Below are 23,043 nucleotides of genomic sequence, written 5' to 3'. Positions count from 1 at the left end.
TGGGCGAGATTAAACTACCTCAAGTTTTGTAACACAAATCTGGATTTCTAACAGTTTGCTAAAAAAAAGTATTAAAAAAGAAAAGTTAGGCTTTTTCTCTTACTCTAACAAGTCAACTGTAAGTAAAAGCAATTATCTAAAAGCTTATTTTTCTATGGCATTTATCATTAAAAAGAAAATGAGAGAAACTGCATGCCAACATTTGTTACAATTTCATTAGGATCCAGGTAGATCTAATTTATGTGGGGGTTCTGTTTCTAAGATGAAGAGCAAATGAATCTCATCTGACAGGCAATTGAGTTATAAAGGCTTTTCATGACAACTGTCCTCCAACAGAATGTAAACAAGATACGCTGTTTAATAAGGTCAGACATACAGTAAGGAGCTAAATTATGGCAACACATAGAGATAGACTTTCTCAAATGGTGCAAGTTAGCAGTAAAGCTAGATGTTTAAATTAACCTCAGTGTTTTACCCTCTGGCAGTGGAACTAGGAGCTAGAGGAAGTAAGTTGATAAACCATAGAAGTAATATGACTCTGTGCAGCAAGTTGTAAAGACTTGAATTTCTCCCAAAGACTTACAGATTTTTACAGTATTACCACTGTAATTGTGAAATCTTGCATGAAAGACCCAAGGAAACGAACTATAGAATAAGTGTAACATTTGAGACTGAAAATTTATGCTCTGGGAACTGACAGAAACTGCTCAAGCAGAAGATTCATGTAGCAAAATGGTGAAAGGGCATCCCTGCTTAAATGCCTTGTGGAAAGTGCTAAGCAAACTGGAATAGTTCCAAAATATGTAGGTGGGATTGCTCTTCACAATGCTGGGATTTACTCCATTATTGTTCAAGTGACTCAGCTGAAATTGCCCACAATATACTAGACATATTTTATTGTCAATACATTTTGTCCTGGCCTTTTCTCTCCATGGCTACATGACCTCAATTCACCTTAACTTCTAAAATGGTGGGGTCATGTGATTCTGGTAACAGCACTCCACTTTCCATATCCAAGTATGATGTAGACTCATCTGCATATTCAGAAGGGCAGTGTGTCATCACCTTGTGTCAACATTTTCCTGATTAACCTACTGCCAAGAGAAAGATACTGCCTTCTCTGCTGTTGGACTGAGCTCTTTCTCTTCTGTATATGACACTGCCAGCTGCCGAATGACCTTGAAACTGATTCCCAAACTCAGAAAAGCACCTATTTGAAGCCATGATGCTTAATTAAATCAATCAATTAGTGAGTCCTGTTTGCCCCTACTCTGACAGAGCAAATGGACCCTTTTTTGCATTCAAAGATGGGTTTTTGCGCATCCCATCCCAAAAATGGGGTTTGCGCAGAGAAAAACACAAAATGTTCACATCTGTATCTGGCATAAGTATCTAGCAGGATGGTACCCTGATGCTGTAATCCACCACTCTTACTGACAGAAACCAGGCTGTTCTTCCTGCCTTGTTATCTAGAATATTGTTTATCTTAAATCAGGTCAGGATTTGTTCAATGAATTTACAGGACTTCTGGTAATCTCAAATGGAGATTAAAATCCAACCTAACACAGGGGTTGCAGTACCTTGTTTTTAGAGCAGCCAGTACCAGCTATCTCAGAAGAAGATTTAAGAAGCTCCTTAGAGGAAAAATATGAAATAATCTTGAATTCTGTTTCTGAGCCTTTAGTTAGTTAGTGAGGCCTCTGAATCATAGTGGTTTATGTCTCTAGCAATTTCTCAATCCTGTCTAAAAAATGTCAAACATCCTTGTTACCTGCTTAACTACCCAGTGATGTTTTGGATCCTAAATCTCAACAATACCTATTGACAGGGATTTTGTAGGTTAGCTAAAGGTGTCATCCTCCTCTGCTCTTCCAAATCTGCCATTTAAAATTGGTTTGCTTTCCATTTTATTGTTTTTTTCCCTTATTCTCCTATCATACTAAGATATATGCTGGAGCTCCTAAGCACTTCCCACTTTCCAATCCTAGCTTTTTACTCCCAACAGTAAATGCATATACACTGAATGTCCCTCTCCGTCTCTCCTGGCTCCCGTGGGAAGGAAGCCCAAGCATATTGGCCAAAAGGGAGACGCTTTGGCCAAGTACCATTCAGGTCAAAACATACATTTTCCCTAAGTCTAGGCACAGCTCTGGTGCCATTCTCTGTATTCTGTTTAGATAAAATTTGCAGTATAATAATGTGCTTTAATATGTAATTCCCTGTATTTATCTCAAATTTAACCAACTAACAGGATGGGGCTGTTCAGCCTGGAGGAGAGAAGCTGCGTGGAGACCTCATAGCAGCCTTCCAGTATCTGAAGGGGGCCTACAAGGATGCCGAAGAGGGACTCTTCACCAAGGACTGTAGCAATAGGACAAGGGGGAATGGGTTTAAACTTAAACAAGGGAAGTTCAGGTGAGAGATAAGGAAGAAGTTCTTTACTGTGAGGGTGGTGAGGCACTGGCACAGGTTGCCCAAGAAAGTTGTGAATGCTCCATCCCTGGCAGTGTTAAAGGCCAGGTTGGTCAGAACCTTGGGTGACATGGTCTAGTGGGAGGTGTCCCTGCCCATGGCAGGGGGGTTGGAACTAGATGATCTTAAGGTCCTTTCAAACCCAAACCATTCTATGATTCTATGATTCTGTGATTCTAATTAATTCTCATATAAATACCTTAGTATACTCTTTAAGATGAAGCACAAGATACCATTGCTCTTTATTAAGTCTCCTTATGCACATTGGATAACCCATAATGCCAAAACAGCTGCTCTTTTGTGTTGAATGAGGGCCACAGGTCCTAAAAACCATGTAAGCACCCAGTTCCTTCAAAAAATTTAGGCACAAAAATAGCTCCTAAAGTATTAGACCACTTTTATAAACATAGGCCAAAGCTGCTGCTTTTCAAAGTGTCCTGAAACTTGGGTCTTGGGTTGTGGATCTGCAAAACAAAACAGGACAATCTCTGTGCTTCACAAGGGTTCCTGTTCCTGGCAGGGATGAGGAAGAGGCCCTCCCTGGGGCAAGCAGCTAGGAAGAGACAGGACCTGTTATTTGAACTCCACTAGCGCTAGCAAGCCAAGTTATAGGGACTGTGGGGATTACTTGGGGCTGCAGGAGGAAAATGGGTGGCTGAATTTTGAGTTATGGGAGGAAGTAAAAAAAAAGAAGATCTCTATTTCATAGGACACTGAGTGGCACAAAAGAACTATTGGACCCCAGGCTAACACATTTCAAACTACTCCTCTACTGACAGCATGTCATAACCAGACCAGAACACAACTATAAATAACAGTAGGAAATCTACCTACATCATGCCAAGACAGTGAGTCAGCGTTAGTCATTTGGTCTTTTTTAATAATTGGGGGTTTTGCCCAAGTCCCACTGAAAATCAATCCTCTCCCCGCTCTGTAATACCAGGGGGTATTTGGTTTATATATATATTTTCTCAGATTTCATGCCATCAGTTTGCCTGCCCACAGCACTTAACAAACTTCTCAGCATCTTTATTAAAAATTAAATTTCTTTATTAAAATGAATTCCCTCAGAAGTTTTTGAGCAAGATGTCTCGGTCCTATGCAAAGCACAATTAGCACACGGGGTGGAAAGCTGCATGGAGACAAGGGAGAACTTCTGCTGTTTCAGTGACCTTAATTCCCTTCGTCTTTATACCTCTGTAATCACTAGTATACAGAAAGGATGTTGAATACTGGTATGGCAGCAACTTTAGTATTAAAAGTATGCTGAGACAGTGAAAACTTGCCCCTCCTTACATTCTTCAACTATTTTTTAATTTCAGGCTTTAAAGCACTTTTTAAAAATTTAAAATAACTGATTAAATAACTAACAATATATTTAATAATTCAACCCATTGCTAAGCTTAACTATTTCAGTTTCTCAGCATTCAGTGCTTTGAACGCATGTGCTACCATCTGAAGTAAAATAGGTTGTTTAGAGGCTTTTGCTAGAAGACCCACTGACTAACGCTTATAACTTATGTCAAAGGATTAATCACGCCTCAGTTCAAGCCAGCCTTTCCTAATGGCGAACTGCTTTCTGTGGGGTTGATACTCCCTCTTCTGAAAACAAAGTCAGACGTGTGGGGGGCTACCATAGGATGGACCAAAGCCCAGAGGGAACTTGGGGCATCATGGGCCACTGTCTGATGTGCTGTGGCAGCTCTGTGTTCCCAGGGACTGGTTTCTGGAGAAACAAAACAAGGTGTAAGTTAATAACACCCTTTATAGGTCAGCTGCCAACCTCTTTTTCCCAGACATGGAGAAAGCGAGGTCAGCTGTTTCGTATATAAAGAAGTATCTTATGTGAAGGCAAGTTTGGTCTCGCTGATTGATTAAATTGGATTTTTTAAGACCCAGGTTGATCTGAGAAATCCACAAATAATGTACGTCCATGGGAATGTTTTCTCTGTGTTAAGAACAGTGAACCAACAGGGTCACCTCCCACTGAGTTCAGGGTCAAACCTCTTCTCTGCAGGCTTCACAGTCTACTAGGGAGGTAAATTTGGGTGGACAAATGTCCTGTGTCAAACTAAACAGCATCAAGGAGATTTCTTGTGTAGTGGAGCTAAGCCATCTATACCAGCTCAGTGGTTCCTAGCCTGGTTTTGGCCTGAGGCAAAGATGGTCTCCAAGATGGGGTAAGATTTGGGAATTAGCATTTGCCAGGCCCCCTCCCCAGTGGGCAGCCTGGGTGAAGCCACACTGCTTTGGAAGCTGGGACTTCACAAATAAGGGTGTGGGGCATTCTCTGCCAGAGAAGTTTAATTTACTTTAATAAGTTAATTTTAATTTGTATACATGGAGCTGTGGAGTGTGGGTGAAGCCTTGGAGGGACAGGCATCGCAGCTGCCTTGGCTTTCCTCCTGCCCCAGGGGATTCAGGTCTTGGGCTTCATGGATGCTCTGCTATTGCACAGGAGCCGAGTGTCTCCTGCCCCCAGATACCTCTCCAGGTCCCAGGTGCTTCGGCATAGCGTGGGAGCAAAGGAGGAGGTGTGAGGAAGCAGGGTGACTATTGCAGGAGTCATATCAATACCGAAACACATCAGCATTATCCTGCCAAGTATTGGTGGGGACAAGCTGTAAGCGATGTCAGTGACTGATGAAAGGCACTTGTGAGGCATATTTCTGTGCTACTGGCAGGCAGTGGGGTGTCTGCATTTCAGCTTTTGCTCTGTATAGATAAACCCATCAGTACTGACGTGCATAGGCTGGCAGGATGGGAAAGATCATGGTGGCTGCACAGCCTGTGTAAGCACATGAACCATTTGCGGGGGGGGAAAACCCCATCTACCTCCCTCAGCTGTATCTTTGCAGTGGCTATTTTGAGGCAGGACTAAGTCTGCTGAGGACCAGCATCTCTTGTGTAAACAAACTTGGAGGCAGGCACTGGGGCCCTATTAGAAAACAAGATGATTGCAAAGATAAGGTACCAGCATGGTCTTGAAAGAGCTGGGTTTGCTAAGAATGTGCAACTTCATTAAGGAGGTTTTGTGGGTTAAAACATGTTTGAGCTGGTAAAAAGAAATGAGGGGTGGGCCCTGATGCAGAGGCAAACACCTGAAGTGGCTGCGCTCCTAAGGCAAGATCTTGGAGCTGATGGAGCTCCTACAGTGCAAAGCTGCTGAGCAGAAATTGCTAAAATGCTTTAATTAAACCACAGAAGGGAGAGGGAGAAGGCAGATGTTTCTCAGCAAGGGCAGCATCTCATTGCGGTTTCTCGCAGGACCTGACCACAGCACATCAGAGAGTGGTGGTTCCTTCAGACGGGAGCTCTCGCCCGAGTGCCACCCCTTGGCACCTTCCTGCAAGAAGAATAAATATACAAAGGTGTTACAAAAACCCCTACCCAGAGGAATGGGGTTATGGGGCTGGTTACTGTCCTCTTGTCACGGCAGCCCCTGTTCTACCATGCCAGGAGCCCAGCCTGACCATGGGATGTCCCTGCTGCCTCCAGCCTCTGCTCTCTGTTGAGCATTTTTTACATGCTTAGGTTTTTTGTAAGTGTTAAATTGATGTAAAGCAGGCACTGAGGAGGCACAAAGAGAAAACAAGTTCTTGGCAGAAATCCGGTGAGCTCCTGCTCAACCATTCCCTGCTGTGGGTAGAAGGGGCACCAGGAAATGCAAGACGGAGATTTTCAAAGCTCATTATTTACTGCTTTATAGACTTTCAGTTATTTCAGCTCAGCAGGTTTGATAAGGAAACCTGCAGCTTCAGTGAAAGCAATTGAAAGCAATTAGCATGACTTGAGATATTACTGAGTAATTGTGCCACTATTTATTTCCTGTAATAGTCCTGATAGAATTACTAGAGCAGGGTTTATGTTTTCTGGTTGTAGATTATTTGTGTCAGGATGGATGCAGTCACAAGGATGGCAAATAGAATTGGGAACACTATGAAGATTTTCTCTTTGGCAGTACAAGGACGTGCACTTCTCCCAATCTTCTCCACTGTCTGGTACATCTTCCCTTGCTTTTATTCTGTGGTATTAATAGCGGTGATGATCCTCAGAGCCAGGTTTGTGTTGGTATGAGCCCTGGCCTGGGAAGACCCCAGGAGGGGGACAAGAGTGCCCAGGGTTAACGCCACGTATAGGCCTGGGACAGACCACGCGGCAGATTTGTGCATCAGCCCTGGCAGGCAGATGGAGGTGTCCATGTTGGTCGGAACTGAAGAAGACAGTGGAAGAAGGAGCAAAGGTTGCCGTTTCCCTCTGCTTGCAAGTAGGTTTCTCTTTCCAGTTTATATCGCTTCCTGCCAGGCATGAAATCGAACCTCTTTGTATGTGGGAATAATTCAGTCCACCTCAAACCAATTCCTGTCCGCTCTGCAAATGAAACATGAGAACTACTAAAAATAATCAGTAACAGGGCAAGAAATAAATAACCCACTGCTTTGTCCAGGGAGAAATGCTTTCTGACTTGGTCATCGGCAAGTAATTATCTTTGCTGGAACTGGCTAAGAGGTTAACATATATGGAGTGGATTGCTGACCCTGTCCTGGGGAAAATGGTGGCCTGGGGTACTTTTTGAGGTCCTTTTCAGGTATGATTTTAAGAACAGAACAATGCTATAAAAATTCTTTAGGAAGCCGCTCCCTTCAGCAGGGAATGATTTATAATTTGGCTTTCTTCTGGAACTCCTGAATGTTTGGATATTTCAGAATTTTTCGAGGCCAGTGTTGAATTGTAACTCTTAGAAGCATTGTGAAAGACATAGGCCAATGAGGATGAAGGGGAAATGTACATTCTAAAATGTTTTAGTCTAACAAATACTTAAGATCTGTGAGTACCATAACAGCCAGAAAATAATATAGAAAGGAAAAATATATACAAATAATACTGTTCAGCTTGACATTGGGAAAAACTGGTTATTCCTTTGAGAGAATGCCTAAAGTCTTTTGTAATGGAAAAAAAAAAGACAATTTAGGTCTTGGGGAAATGTTAATATGAACCACCAAAGACATCCCAAGGATGGAATGCAAGGAACAAATGAAAACTGAAGCCTCTCAGGATAGTTTTGAAGTGATGCAAATCTGCACCAGTGAAACCAAGATCGCCACAGGCAGCACTGACTTCTACAGCCAATTTCAACACTTACACTTAAGGCTTCAATTCCAGAGTTTTTTGAAGCTTCAGTGGACTGAATGGCAAAAAGAAAGTCTTTTCTGCACTCCTCCCCTGCGTGACTGAGCCTCAGCTGGGCTGATTCTTTGCAGCTGCCCTGGCAGAAAGCCAGACCCTTCAGATGGTGAGTTATGGGCAGAACAGGAGGAGTTCTGGCATCCTCACAAACAGGACACCCTTGGGCAGGGGAAAGCCCAGAAAATATCAAGGTGCCCAACACTGCTCTCCTATGTGGGCTTTGTAAGAGCCAAAGTAAGGAGCATTCAATGAGGCAGTAGAAACAGCAATGAGACTCCAAGAGCCAGGCCATGGGGAAGGGAAAGTGATGTGGCTCAACTCCACTCTTCACCCAGGACACATGGTTTTACGTATCTTACATAAAAGCAGCTAGTAGAGGGACCTTTGATGCATGTGCACAGTAAAATTAGTATAGAGGTTAAAAACTTTGTGCCATAGTCCTGCCACTCTATGCCATCCTTCCATCTTTACTCCCTCATGCTTACTAACCCCCTAATCCTCTGCAGTTCGAGTTCTCCTCTCCATAGATTTTTTTTTTTCTGTTTGAAAAAGAGTTGGAACCCTTCTGATTGCTTTATTATTATATTTCTCTTCAAACAAATGCTCTCTGATGGAATCAGCCTTTGGCGTAACATCTTGCCCTAACATTCTGTCTCATAGAATCATAGAATAGTTTGGGTTGGAAGGGACCTTTAAAGGTCATCTAGCCCAGCCCTCCCCACAATAAGCTGAGACATCTGCAACTAGACGAGGTTGCTCAAACCCCCATCCAACCTGACCCTGAACACTTCCAGGGATGGGGGATCTAACACCTCTCTGGGCAATCTGTCCCAGTGTTTCACCACCCTCATGGTAAAAAATGTCTTCCTTATATCTAGGCTGAATCTCCTCTCTTTCAGTTTAAAACCATTACCCCTTGTTCTATCACTACAGGTCTTACTGAAAAGTTTGTTCCCATCTTTCTTACAAGCCCCCTTTAAGTACTGAAAGGCTGCAATAAGGTCTCCCTGGAGCGTTCTCTTCTCCAGGCTGAACAAGCCCAGCTCTCTCAGCCTTTCCTCATAGCAGAGGTGCTCCAACCCTCCGAGTGTCTTCATGGTCTCCTCTGGACTCACTCCAGTACATCCATGTCCTACTTATCTTGGGGGCCCAGAGCTGAACACAGTACTGTAGTGGGATCTCACCAGAGCAGAGTAGGTGGGCAGAATCACCTCCCTTGACCTACTGGTCACGCTCCTTTAGATGCAGCCCACAATGCGGTTGCCAAGTGAAGACTGAGGCAAAAAAGTTGTTGAGTACCTCAGCCTTCTCATTCATTGTTACGAGTCTGCCAGCCATGTTCATCACAGGGCTATGCTTTCTTTGACCTTCCTTTTTCTGGCTGACATACCTGTAGAAGCCCTTATTATTATTCTTTGCATCCCTTGCCAAGCTCAGCTCCAGCTGCACCTTGGCCTTCCTGACCCCATCTCTGCACAACTGGGCAGCATCCCTATGCTCTTCCCAGGATACCTGTGCCTGCTACCACTGCCTGTGCATTTCCTTCTTGCCCTTTAGTTTGACCCGTAGGTGTTGACTCAGCCATGCCAGCCTCTTGCCTTCCTTTCCTGATTTATACCTGGGGATTGAGAGCTCTTGTGCTCCATGGAAAGTGCTTTAAAGATCTGCCAGCTCTGCTCTGCTCCCCTGTTCCTGAGGGCAGCTTCCCAGGGTGCTATTGACTAATTTCTTAAACAGCTGCAAAATTCAGGGTCCTGACCTTACTCTTCACCTGACCCATACCCTTCAGGACTTAGAACTCACCAGTGCATGATTACTGCAGCCCAGGCTGCCTCCAATCTTGATGTCACCAATCAGCTCACTTGCACTGGTGACCAACAGGTCCAGTAATGCATCCCCTTTGGTAAGGCTGGCTTAAGAAGTTATCCTCAATGCACTCCAGGAGTCTCCTGGATTGCCTACAGCTCAATGTGCCACTTTTCCAGCATGGCAGGGGAGTTGGAACTAGATGATCTTACGGTCCATTCCAACCGTAACTATTCCATGACTCTATGATTCTCTGTTGGGGTGGTTGAAGTCTCCCAGCAGAACAAGAGCCTGCAAGTGCGATGCCTCCTGTAGCTGCAGTAAGAGGCTTTGTAAACATGCTCCCCATGATCGGGCGGCCTGTAGTAAACACTAACCACAAGGTTCCCTTTGTTGCCTCGGTCTCTAATTCTTACCCATAAGCTTTCAACCCGCTCATGGCTATTCTTCTCCATATGGCATAGACCCTCTACTTCTGCACAGGTGCTCAGGTGCCAGAGCTCACACGAAACCTAACCCAATTGAAAACCTCTTGTCCGTCTCATTCAAGTCTGCACATCAAGAAATTATCTTTGTTCATCAGCACAATACGTGTATCTAACTGAATTAACTATTTTTCTGAATGCCATCTTCAGGTTTGTTTCCCAAATGTGTAGAAGGCACCATCAATCAGATAGGAGGAATTCAGGTTATTTGATGTCTCGGGCTCTCAAGTGAAAATAATAAGCTAATAGTAATGTCATCCTTTAAAGCTAGGGTTCTTCCCCAAAAGATTTTATCTAAAAATATCCAAACTGAGATCATTTTATGTACTCTGTGCTGTTGTGTGCCATGTAAAATGTCCAGATATTTGAACAGCTATGCGAAATGTAGAGGATTTAGAAGCGATTGAACAAAAAAACATTATCTATCTCATCTGTCACAGAGCTACTGCTCTGCTGCCGTTTACTGGGATTCAGTGGGGATAATCTGCCTCCCAGTCTTTTACTTTAATAGCAACAGGAGGGTGACAGTAGATTGGACTAGATGACCTTTAAAGATCCCTTCCAACCTAAACTAATCTATGATTCTATGATTCATACAGGGATGCTGGTCAGTGCTGGCTGATACCCAAACCCAGCCCCAGAGCAGGCAAGCTCCCTGCATGGGTGGCCAGAGCTGTGCAGCAGGAAGGAGCTGTTGTTTCCTGCTCACTTTGCAAGCTGTCGTTCTGCTAAAAATGTGAGGCCGGAAAGAGAGATATTGGGAAAGCAAAGGTCTGGTTGGAAAGTGCCTGCATGTTCTTCATTGCTTATGAAGGAATAAGCTTGCCTTTGTCAATTAAGTGACCTGGAGATTTATGCTTGAACCATCAGGATGACCTGTCACCAGTCCAGGCATAAGTGTTTTTTCTCGGATGAAAGCAAAAGCCTGTCCTCCTGCAGGAAGGGTCAGCAGTCCATCCTGCCTCCTCCAGTAGGATTAACTCTGCCAATCGTTAGGGCAGGGCTGTGCTGGGTTTGGGGAGGCAAGGTCTGCGGGGTGAAAAAGACCTCACTGGAAACTGCTCTGCCAAAATCTGGCTCTGATAAAACAGCCCAACCCATCCTGTAAAGACTTTTACTGAAAAATCTTGAAGTAATCACAGAGGAAATGACGGGAACTCAGGCCTCCCTTCCCGCCCAGGCCAGGCACTCCCTGTCTCTTTTTCCCTCCAGCCTGCCCGGCACACCGGTGTCCCACGGGAAGGGCCAGGGCTCCAGCTGCAGCATGGCAAGGGCAGGCTGAGGCAGGAGGGAGGAGGGATTGCAGCAAGGAGCTCAACGCTGCGCTCTACTCCTCGTAGGAGTATGGAAATGTAGGGTCAAGTTCAGAGACTGTGGTGGCAGGAGGGGGAGGAACAGAGCAATTCCTGTGGCCTGAGCGACATTTCACTTATTTATACCAGCTGCAAAGCTTATTTGGAGTCTTGAGAGTCTTTAGTGTGGCTTTCCTTGTTTGTGTTTAAGAAGGCATTCAATTAACACAAGTGCCTTGTGCTGAAATGCCTGCTTTATGAGGGGGCAGGGCTGAACAGGTTAAAAATATATAGGACTTTGGATTATATTTCTCCCTATTAAACAGTTTCAAGCTCTGCTGTCCCAGACCAGGTATCTCCTCCCTTATCTGTGGATTAGATATAAAGAAACCACTCTCACTGTTTTTATCAAGAAGATGAGGCTGTTGTCTTTGTTTTTTTACCTTATAGTTTGTAATGTGTCAGTTCCTGGTGAGACACAGTCTGAACCCAGCACTGATTTGGTACCTTTGTAAATTGCTGAACATCACAAGAGAGTAACAAGGAATATGCTGTACATGTAGCTGCCTTCCATCCTGTCTGTCTTCCTTGGACGATCCCAAACATTATTTTGTGTGCCACATTCCTGTGTTACACATGTTTTCTTCAATGCTCTTCTTGTCTGGTGTGCACTAATGTACCCCTGCCAATGGCAGCTACAGAGGAGCAATGTGTCAGCAGGCTTCATGCAGAGTGGTCATCAGTCTGCAGATACAGTCCTGGGCTGGGGAAATGATGCTCTTGAGAGCTGTGTTCCTAATTCCCTTAGATTACCTAAAAAACCCCAAACTTTCAATGTGTGGAATTGTACAGACTGCTGACAGCAGGACATGAGCAAGAAACCTGAGAAAACAAGGTGTCCTCAGCAGAGATGTTGCAAGGCTTGGTAGCCAGTAGGATCGCTCCTCCTCCAGGCTTCCTTCTGGGTGTTGTGGCCACCCTCACTGCCCTTGGTTGGCTTCACAGATGGCCACCTCTTGTCCTGGGTGGTGGCAGCAGCCATCTGGATGCTTCTTGTTCCTTTACACAGCTCTGAGATTTGTAAAGTTGCTCCAGACTGCAGAGAAAGCATGTGAAGCCGGTTCAGCCTGTACGTAGAAGCTGCTGTTGCCCCAGGGCAGGGAAGAGACATAGAAGCCACCAAGCGATCTGGCCAGCCGTGGGAAAAGTCAGGGAACGAAAGAAGTGAGCAGGCTTCACCCTGGTCTTTGGGCATCTGCAGTCCCTCTGAGGCTGTAAACCATTCATGGCAGGGACTGTCATCTCCTATGAGGCACAGTGGGTGGTGCAGGCCACATGAAATACATATAAATCCTAGTCCAGTCCAGACTGTAAAACTGGTTTAAAATGAAAACAGATTTGGGCACTTCTCAGGCTGTGGGCAGACAGCTCCGGGATGTGGCAGCTCCCTTTGGGCCTCTGTTGGTGGGTCATCCTTGCTGCCTTTACAGAGCGTGCCGCTTCCTCCCATCCCATGACGCAGCTCCTGGTTTTGTTCATTCGGTGGGCAGCCAGGGAACAGCGAGTGGCACAGCACTGACAGCGGAGCTGGGAATGGAAACCTCGGGCTGGCACTGGTCCCCATGGAGTGCCGCCCTGTCTGCTGTGCTCTGTGACAGTGCCTGATGAAGACGTGACCCCTCCTCAGCTGTTCGCCGTGGCGGTGATGCCAGGGATGCCCTCAGCTCTGCTGTCAGGTCAGGGCAGGCACTTGCTAATCCCCTGCAGGAAAGTTCCTGCGGCTTATATCAAATATCCAGTTTAAACTGGTTAATCCGCGCGGGTCAGTCTGTCTGGTAGGGCTGGCAGCGCGCTGACACATGTGCTGTTGTGGGTGAAGGTCGGCTGTCGCTCCAGGGCAGTCACAAAGAGCGGCTGGTTCTGCTGCTCCCCAGCCAGACCTCTGCCTGCAGCCCTCAAAGCCTTTCCTCCAAATCCTGCGCAGTCCTGGGACGTTTCCCGTGCAGTTTTTAGTGCTTTTTGTCCTTCCTTAGTTGAAAACAGGACTTCTGTTGCTTCCCTGATGAGACTAGTAAAAGCTAGGAGGATATTCATCCTAAATTTCCCCTTTACACCTTATTATACACCTGGGTATTTGTCCTAAAGAAGCAGATGGGGTGAAGATGTGGCTGTTTCCAGATTCCACACACCACTAACAGATGCCGTTTTAACCGTGACCTCTTGTTTTGCTGTAGCCTGGTTTATCTTGCTTTGGAGAACTTTCAGGAAGTTGTGCAGAGCAAAAGGGTGCAGCTTGGCTTTTCATTGTTCTCACTGATCCTGCTCATATATGACACAGGAAAACAAGGGGAAAAATATCCTTTTGCTGTGACTCACTCCCATATTTCTCATGAACCTGGAGCTCAAGCATCTTTAAAATGGAAACTGAGGGAATGCAGAATGCACTGAGGGAAAGATGGTGCTTAGTGCAGTGCATGTGCTTCACACGCAGCCTAAGTTTGTTTGCTTCTCCCAACTCATTAGCATTTAAGTAATTTCACTAGCATTTATACAGAAATAACTTTCCATGGCAAACAACATTGACCTTGAATCTGCAACTCTTTCTTTGCTCAGGAAGATTTGGCTAAACCTAGGTTTATTTTCATATAAACCTAATTAAACTTGGAAATATTTTTTTTCAATCCTATAATGTTAATTATCCTACATTCACATAATGTATCTCAAGTTGGCTGAAAGCTTCGTGAGCCCTTTGGAGGGCACTGGTAAATTAACTCCAATTAGCTCTCTTCCTTCAGTTTCCCAAGCTGTGGCTCCTCTCCTCCCTCCTAACTCTGTGACTCCTCCCCTCCTTCCTAACTCCTCTGCTGATGTTAATGCTCTCAGAGGAGTCATGAGATGAGCCCCAGGCCAGGTCCTGCACGTATACTCATCCTAGGTGCCAATTTCTGACAATCACCTGACTTTTTATATGTAAGTGACAAACTCCCTTCTGTGAGCCCCGTGATGGGCTCAGCAACCCCTGGCAGCAAGGTGGAGGGAAGAGCTAGGGGCAAGACTTCAACAGCAGCAGGAAGATTTGCTAGAGCCTATCTGTCAGGGCTGTCTGGGTTTTAGGTGTGGTATACACAATCTCCATACGCATGCCGTTGTACTCAGAAATGCCTTGATCAAGGCCAAACATTGCTTTGCCGAAGATCTGGATTCAAAAGTTGAAATGGAGGCAGCTCACCATGTGCTGACAATGGATGACCCTCCTACTACCACATTTTTGTCATATTTCTCTATCTGAATAGCTGCAACTTCCAAGTGTATGGAAGGCTTTGTTGTCAGATTAAAAACCACTGTAGTCTCTCTTCCCTTTCATGGGTAGCATTTACAGCTGACTCATCTGCATCTGACTCACCTGATGCAACAACGCATTGCTTTCAGGACAATCCTGAGTATAGAGCCAGGTAAAGGTAGGGAATTTGGGAAGCTGCAGGCAGAAGTATGGATGCACATGGTGATGTCCTAAGTGGAACTGCCCTTCTCATAGATAACCCAACAACATGAGCTGGCAGTGTGCGCTTGCAGCCCAGAACGCCAACCATGTCCTAGGCTGCATCAAAATGATCATGACCAGCAGGTCAAGAAAGGTGATTGTCCCCCTCTACTCTGCTCTCGTGAGACCCCACTTGGAGTACTGCATTCAAGAGGGGCTTGAACCTGCTGGAATGAGTCCAGAGGAGGGCCAGGAAGATGATCAGAGGGCTGAAGCACCTCTCCTGTGAAGACAGGCTGAGAGAGTTGGGCTTGTTCAGCCTGGAGAAGAGAAAGCTTCAGGGACACCTTAGAGCAGCTTCCAGTACCTAAAGGTACAAGACCTGAAACAGTAAGAGGGTAGATTTAGATTAAATATCAGGAAGAAGTTCTTCCCTGTGAGGGCGGTGAGGCCCCCCTCCCTGGACAAAGCTTTGAGCAACCTGGTCTAGTGGAAGGTGTCCCTGCCAGTGGCAGGGGAGTTGGAAATAGATGATCTTTAAGGTCCAACCCAAACCATTCTGTGATTTTATGATAATGCTGTGGAGCATTAGGAACATCCAGCATGTCCCACATAAGTGGCCAGAGTTGTCCGGTGCAGTTTGTGCATATTAGGTAGTCTTAGTGGTCACACAGAGATGGACTTCATAGCATGTGTCCTTCAAGTCTGATATGTGGGTTGTTCAGACACTGCACAGTAAGTAAGTGTCATCATGGGATCAGGATTCACCAGATTTACTCTACACACAGTCGTGGCATAGGTTTTTGTGAGCAAAATATGTCAGTCAACTGTGGGCTTCCTTTTTAGTCCCCATGTTGGTGCTCCCCTAATGCATTTTGCCACTGATGAACACGCGGTCGTAGAGTGGGTTGAACCAGCTCAGAGGTGCAGCTGACTGTGCAGATACACAGGGACTATTACTGACATAGGAGAGGTGATGGGAGCAGGGCGAGGTGAGACTGCTCCTCTTGTAAGTAGCACATGCTTAGATTGACATAAGCCAACCATGACACTGCACTCACAATGATTTGTCTGGGATTTTAGGATGTTGGACAGCCCAGGCAAAACTATGGCTGTGGCTCATGCTTTGATGAAGCTGCTGAAGACCTGAGACCAGTGGACAAGTTCCTCTGCTTCTGTCTGGTAAAGAGGACATAACAGGGATACTGGGACAACTAGTAGTTTTGATGGAGCTGGCCTGGCCACAGGGTGGACTAATCCCTGCAACCACAAGAAAGAACCAGGACTACCAAGACCACGTGGCTGGGCAAATGTGGAGAGAGAAATTGCACTTGGTCTGAATAATGCATCTGCTTATTAATTAAAATTACTGACCAGTCCCAAGAAAAGGATCATACTGATCTAGCACAGCTGTAGCATCCTAAGTAAGTAAGTATTTTCACCACCTGAGTTAAGTACTCACTCCTTAACTCAGGTGGTGAAGTCCTGGGGTCTTGGTGCTCAAGCGCTACTGATTTTTTGTCTCTTCCTTCTCTGATGACCCCCAAGCCTTTACAAGCCTACGGCATATCAGTGTCTTTGACTGGGCCTTCACTTGACATTGACTGGCTTTGGGATCTTGGAGGTATCATTGGGCTTCTCATCTAGCTACCACAATGTGCAAACAATTAATCTTGGTCTGGACTGTACAGGGGCTCTGGTCTACTCTGTCTTCATAAGTACTTCTCCTTCATTGAACTTTTGGAATAATCATTCAGTCTGTCAAGTTTTCCTTCACTTCCTGTTGTATTCAATAAATTCCTTTGCTTAAAAAGTCTCTTGTTGATACTAACCATCTGGCAGCTGTCGGAGAGGAGAAGACAAAGTGAATATAAGAAGTGAGTGTTGGGTTGTGGGTCAAAGCCTCATCTGTAAAGTCCTGACACAGAAGCATGCTGAAAAAGGAGAGAACAGGAGTAAGAAGTGGGAAAACTTCTGCTTCAGGCTGTTGTTTCCTGGCGCAGTGCCCGGCAGGCGCTGCATCAGGCGGCTCAGACCAGGAAGTTATTTTCTCTGCTGCATGCTACTTCATTCTCTGGCCTGGGAGGACATCTGGCTGGCATGTTCTTTTCCATGCCCCAGGAAGAGTGCTCTTTTTAGCTGGTTAATGCAGTACTTGGTGTTAAAAGATAGTGGGTCAGACTACAAAATCACATGAAATTGGCTTAAAAATAATGAGGTTTAAGTACAGTTGAGCTTTGAGTTCTTTTTGTTTACCTTCTGGCTTAGAAACCTTTAGAATATGTGATGTGTATATTTTCCTGCTTTTCATTATGACTGTGAGTGCTCAGAAGTCACTTTAAGTGGCAAAAACAAAAGCAACAAACCAAACATAATACATTTCTTTTACTGAGAAGTCCAGAATAAATTATTTGGGCTTTCAGAACACCACCAGTTATCAGAAACTCTCAATAAAAATAGCAATGTTCTTGCTAAGTAGAAGAGAGAATGGGACAAGAAAATCAGAGAGAAAGGAAAGAAGACTTATTACCTTCAAGAGATTGCTTAAGTCCAGGAAGAAACAGAGGCTGTGATGGTGTAATACACACACAGTTGTCTCCAGATTTTGAATACTTTCCCTGTGTCTGGAAAGATTTCCTCTACCGGCAGAGAAATGGTCCTGGACAAACAGAATTCATGATCTGGAAATGGATAACCACTGGCTGTTACATTCATCTTCTACACCACCAAGCCAGCATGTGTGCTTCTACATCCACCAAGTTACGCTGAAGCACAAGGAACTCGTGCTCGGCATCTTTCAAACCATTCTGGATTTCAGCAGCAGCTTTACATGACAACGTGTTTCAATTTTCACTGATAACCTGTGAATCTTCCAACCTATCCCTGCAAAACAGAGCAGTTTTCACAGAACCTGGTATTTTTACACAACGTGAAACTGAGGCACTGCATGCTGGCGGAGTTGTTTACTGCCTGGGCTGCAGGCATGGGGCTAGGAGCCATGCGTTAATTCAATCTGACTTTTCCTGGCTGGGGACTTCTGCAGAAAGCACAGCTACAAGTGTGAGGGCTACACAACAACCATTTCTCTTTTGGTCTGTATACATTTATTACTTCTCAACACAGTAACAAAACTTTCTGGTTGTAGCTCTTGCAGGCAGGATGGACAAGCCTAGGTGAAATATGTCCCTTCCAACTACAGCAAGAATGCAATTCAGTAGCAATGACAAGTTAACACTATAAAGTGATTAAAATTTAACCTCTGTACACATGCCTAAGAGTTAAAAATGTACGTTAAGAAGATTGGAATGGTTTCCCTTGAGAGCAGAGCCACACACATAGCAGCTGCTCTGCTATCATGTATCCGTGTCTCCTGGTTGATATTTACTTAATTATTGACTCATTTATGAGGATAATTAAGCACTGGAGCAGGTTTCACAGAAACACGGTCTGATGTTTGTAAGACCAGACTGGATAAAGCCCTGACCCCAAGGAGCAGGAGATTGGACTAAAGGCCTTCCAAGGCCCCTCTGACGTGAGTAATCCTGCGATGCTGTGACTCCAGGCCTCTCATGCATGGGTCCCAGGTTTTGAGATTTTTCCTTGCATTTTCCAGTCTGTAAAATCTTGGTCCAGCCTCTTCATCCCTCCATAATTCTTGTAAAAAAAGAAAAAAAAACCCTGTGCCACTGAGACGCAGTAGAATGTGCTGAGTTTTCATGGGTGCCGAGTACAGGTATCGTTAACATTTTGCTTTTCTACTTTGGAGAAGCTTGTGAAGATAGAGAAGCAGCAAAAAGGAGAAGAAATATGAGCGTGTATTTTATCTGGTAAGGTGACAGCTGGAGGTGTGGTCTCCCTCTTGCAACAGAAGCACAGTCCAACGATGATGGCAAACCAGAATATTGCCTGGCGTGGTAGTTCCTCGGAGCCCAACACGAAGCAGTGACTCCCATTCTGCAAAAGCAGCAGGCAGAGTCGTGCAGTTGGCTTAAATACTTTTATTTTATTTTATTTTATTTAACTCATTTTGGAGGTCCGTTGTCTAAGGCCTCTGAGAAGACTATCAAGTGCCTTGGTATGAAATGCATGGGACATGTGTGTGATGATACTCTCCTTATCATTTTGAGAGCTTCTCTGCCAGAAACCCTGGCAAACTCCAGTGTTGGTTTTGGACTTTCTCCAGGCCAATTCTGTGGGCTTTGCCACATCCCCAGCCATGTCATTCCTCAGATGATGCCTGATCAGGATGACTCTGCCTCCAGTTCCTGTTGTCCAGACACCCCCTTGGAGTTACCAGGGAGTAGTAGGAGCCTGGTGACATCACTTTGGGATTGTGAGGCTGCATAGCCTCACCAGGGAGGAAGGGTTTGTTGCTACTGGTGTGCTTGCCACAGGCTGGTGGTCTCTCTGTACCCTCACAGCACACTTTTGCTCATAGTTAGTGTATTAATGGCTTCTAGAGTCCCTGCTTTCTTCCTCTGGGATTAGGGGTTTTAGCTGCTCCCAGCCTTCAGCCTGGTAATCCATAATCTAATTGGATTTTAGTATACTGAGACCAAATGCTATCTAGGGTGGCCTAAATCTGGTGTCCTGTTTCTTTAGGGACCATCATTTTTCCATGTTCTTGTCAGCTACAAAGATGCTCATGAGTCTCCTGTTGCATGACAATAACTCATCAATGCTATGTTTCAGTAGGCTCATTAACCTTCAGTAGGCTCAGTAACTCAACAAGAGCAATTTGGAGGAATTCTGTCTGGGTATGGTTATGTTCTGGTACAGGAATTTGACTTAGGCTACTTAACTTTTCCTTTCTTTCTGATGCCTGCTGCTTCTGCTCTTCCATCACTCCATTTCATACTCCCAAACATCACTGAGAGCCTTGATAACAGGCCTCCTGCCCATTTTGCACTGCAGCTGACAGTGGTCTGAAAGACTATGGGATTTAGGAAGGATTCTTTAGCATGGCAATAGGGGACTCTCTTCTTCAGGGCTTTCATTTGGCTCTCCAGGTTCTGATTCCTCTCTTCTGCCTTGTCTCTATAATTCATATTGCCCTGTGAGAATGAGCTATTTCTGAAGCTCTGGTGCCCTGCCTGTTTCTCAGAGGTGGTCTTCACCCTGCTGAGCCATCGTGTTTCTTGAGAGTGGGGCCCTGTGGCCAAATTCTGCTGTGAAGGATTTAGATTTTCAGATATGATGGACAGATTATTTGTTTCTTCTTAGCTAGCCACCATGAAAGCATCCCCCAGCCTTTTCAGGTGAGTCCTCCTACCAGTCACTTCATGTTAAGCTGCATGATCAATGTAGACATCCCTTTCTCCCATACCAGCTTTAAGCATCATGTTTTCTGAGTAAGGGATTCAATGGATTGGACAGAACATCTGAGTAGGGATAAACAGAAAGAAAGAAAGGGATAGGGAAGAGAACAGTGAGAATTAAGAGCTCTTGGGAAAGGGGGTACAGGAATGCACTGAATCCCAAAAGGCATGTTTCTGGAACAATGATTTTCAGTCTGAGGATTCATAGATGGCTTTTAGGAGATATACAAAAGATCAGTTGTTGAAAACAAGCCCTGATATCCTATAGGGTCATGTGTGTATATGGAATCTAGAAAGGGATCTTTAAAATTTTTAGACATCCACAGACTGGAAAAAGTAGACGTCTACTAAATTTTCTCTAATAAAGTAATGAGATTACAGTGAACTGAGAGAGAAGACATGTATACCACCACTGAAAGCCTGACCTGAAGTCATATATGCCAAGAGGGAAGACGATGTCATCAACACCCACTTGTTCCTTGAGAAGGTAAATAGAGGACTAGTGTCTGTCCTATCTGGGAAATGTAGAAACCTGTCCCTGCGAGGTGCTGGGCTGCATAGCTCTGGTAAACACTTTTAACGTGTGTGGCAAAGTACTCATCCACATTTACAGAGATGAACTTGTCCTCTTAAGTCTTTAGAAGTTCGAATAAAAGTGTAGAAGTTCTCAAACTTGATAGCTGACCAGTGTCACTGACGGTTTCACCTCTTGATTTTTGCCCGGTCTGTGGGAGGCACAGGAGGTGACCTGTGCTCTGGTTTTGTTACCTTGATCTCTGTGAATACAAATGCAAAGCTGCCTGTAAGTAACTCCCAAGTAATAACCCCCGAAGAGGCTGGCCATTAGATGGCAGCACAGATATACTCAATAGCCTTTGCTGCCAGGAGCTGCTCTAGGAAAGCCCCTCCATTGCTTTCGGCATCCCCAAGGTATCTTGTGGCTGAAAAATGTTCACATTACTTACTGCAGAATTAATTAAAACCTATAAATGAGGATTTTCATATTATATTACAGCAGATAAAATAATAATTAAAAAAACAGTGATGGCATGTATTAAGCTGGAAGCTCTTTCAGAATTTCTGACTGAAGTTATTCCTTATCCTTCTGAAGCATACGTGGAATTCAGATACACTGACTAAGCCAGCTCCCTTATTGATGGCACAGATAGCTGCTTATATGCTAAAAGCTCTTCCACAAAACTCCCTCATTTTGATGCCACCAACCATCTCAGATCATTGCCTGAGGAGCATAATGTTTTACATTATTTTCAATTGCCTTTAGTGAAACTCAACAAATACAGCAGGCAATTAATTGAGCCTCAGAATGTCCCAGTGACACTCTGACTAATTTCCTTTTATTAATGGAAAAAAACCTGAAGCAAACAGGGAGGAGAGCTATTTTCTTTTTCAAACTTCAATGTCTCCCACCTATTTCATTACTAATTTTGCGTTGTGTTGGAATAAAGTCAGATGAAGGAGAATTGAGGTGCTAATTGCATACCTGTAAGCCTGACATTTGTGCTGACATCCCGGTACTTCACCTGATATGTTGTGAGGAGGCCGTGTTTGAGAACCATCAAAGTAATGAGGTGCCTGTGGCACAGCAAAACTCCTACCTTTCTGTGTTAAGGCCTGATGGGGAAATTGTGAGTCTGTGTAACTGATAATGTAACTGAAATCCTAGAGCATCTTCTGCTGTTAAACTGTGGGAGTATTTTTTTAATACGTGGTAATCGTACCAAAGAGGCATCAGTCTAGCACATAGGATTTGACAATCTTTATTTCATTCCCCCCCCTCCAAGAAATAACAAAGTAATAGATTAATAACTATTATTAACAATTATTAAAACATAAATAATTTTACTTACTAATTATCCTTGCAACTATATTTGGCTAACATAAAGCTAACTTGCACTTGACAAAATGAGGAGTAATAATCCATACTGCTGTGCTAATTTAAAACCAGATTGTGGCAGTAAATTCAAAGCCCTAGTTCATAGCTTTATGAAGCATCTTTCATTCCAGGCTATTTTCCCTCAGCTGATGTTCAAACTTGGAGGCTGGTCTCACACCAACGGTCTTGGGAAGTGTTTTGCAGCAACTTTTGGAACTGCTCCAAAAAGAAAGGAGGTTTTTAGTGTCTCAAAGTCAATTACAGGCCACAACTCTTGGCAGTTGATGAGCGCAAAGTGCATGCTTATACTTTATTCCCCAGAAATGTGTCTCTCGCACAGACAATGTTGCCCTTGTGACTTTGTGAAGTGGAAAAGCTATGTGACTGTCCACAGTGGTGTTATGAGACTATCTGGAAGAAGGGAAGGATATATGAGTTTACTTTTTAAAATGCAAAAGGCATTTCAGAAGGCAGTATAAAGTGACACTAAGCAAAAATTTAAGAGAGACAGATGGGTAATAGAAAGCATCATGGCAGTATCTGATCACGGCAAGCCTTGGACTTCGTGTATTCAGCAGCATGGGACTAATGCTTGGTATGAAAGGAAGAGCATGAATTTTTAAACTACATAGTCTACTTTCTGCAGAATTTTGGGCCTTCCATGAAAGCCTCTTCTCGAAATATTAATGTAGGCCAATGAGGATCACAGATCAAGGAGGAATGGCTGCAAGTATGACTCGTGCGCAGGTACTGCTAGCTATTCCAACAGCAGGCAGAGCTGCTTCCTTCTGTGCACAGCTCCTTGGAAAGGAGAAATGTGTAAACCTCTAGACTTTAGCACTTTGGAAAAAAACTGTAGTGCTTTCTGGCACTACCTCAGAAGCTACACAGCATATGTCTGGCTTTTCAATGTATAAACTAGTCAGGACAAATCTGTTTTGGTTTGATTTTTTTTTTTTTAAATTTAATTTTTTCTAGTTCTTACTCCATTTCAAATCCTCAAAGAATCATCTGAAACTACTAAAACTTGCAAATGTTTGAAGGACATCAGAGTAGCAGAGTGAAAATGGGCAGAAAGCCAGATGGTGTGAGGGAAGCTGATTTGTTA

At 44.4% G+C, this 23,043-nt stretch overlaps 1 long non-coding RNA gene across 1 annotated transcript; it reads left to right on the top strand.

Annotated features, from left to right (window-relative positions):
- The first annotated feature begins 3,857 nt into the window (after positions 1 to 3,857).
- LOC115605056 lies at positions 3,858 to 20,427 on the top strand. Its single transcript, XR_003990493.1, has 4 exons — positions 3,858 to 4,401; positions 15,534 to 15,541; positions 15,626 to 15,630; positions 20,416 to 20,427. It is a non-coding gene; the product is annotated as an uncharacterized LOC115605056 (long non-coding RNA).
- Positions 20,428 to 23,043: the final 2,616 nt, after the last annotated feature.

The sequence above is a fragment of the Strigops habroptila genome, chromosome 3, assembly GCF_004027225.2.
Source record: "Strigops habroptila isolate Jane chromosome 3, bStrHab1.2.pri, whole genome shotgun sequence".
NCBI classification, from domain to species: Eukaryota; Metazoa; Chordata; class Aves; order Psittaciformes; family Psittacidae; genus Strigops; species Strigops habroptila.
This window is presented reverse-complemented; position numbering and strand designations above follow the sequence as displayed.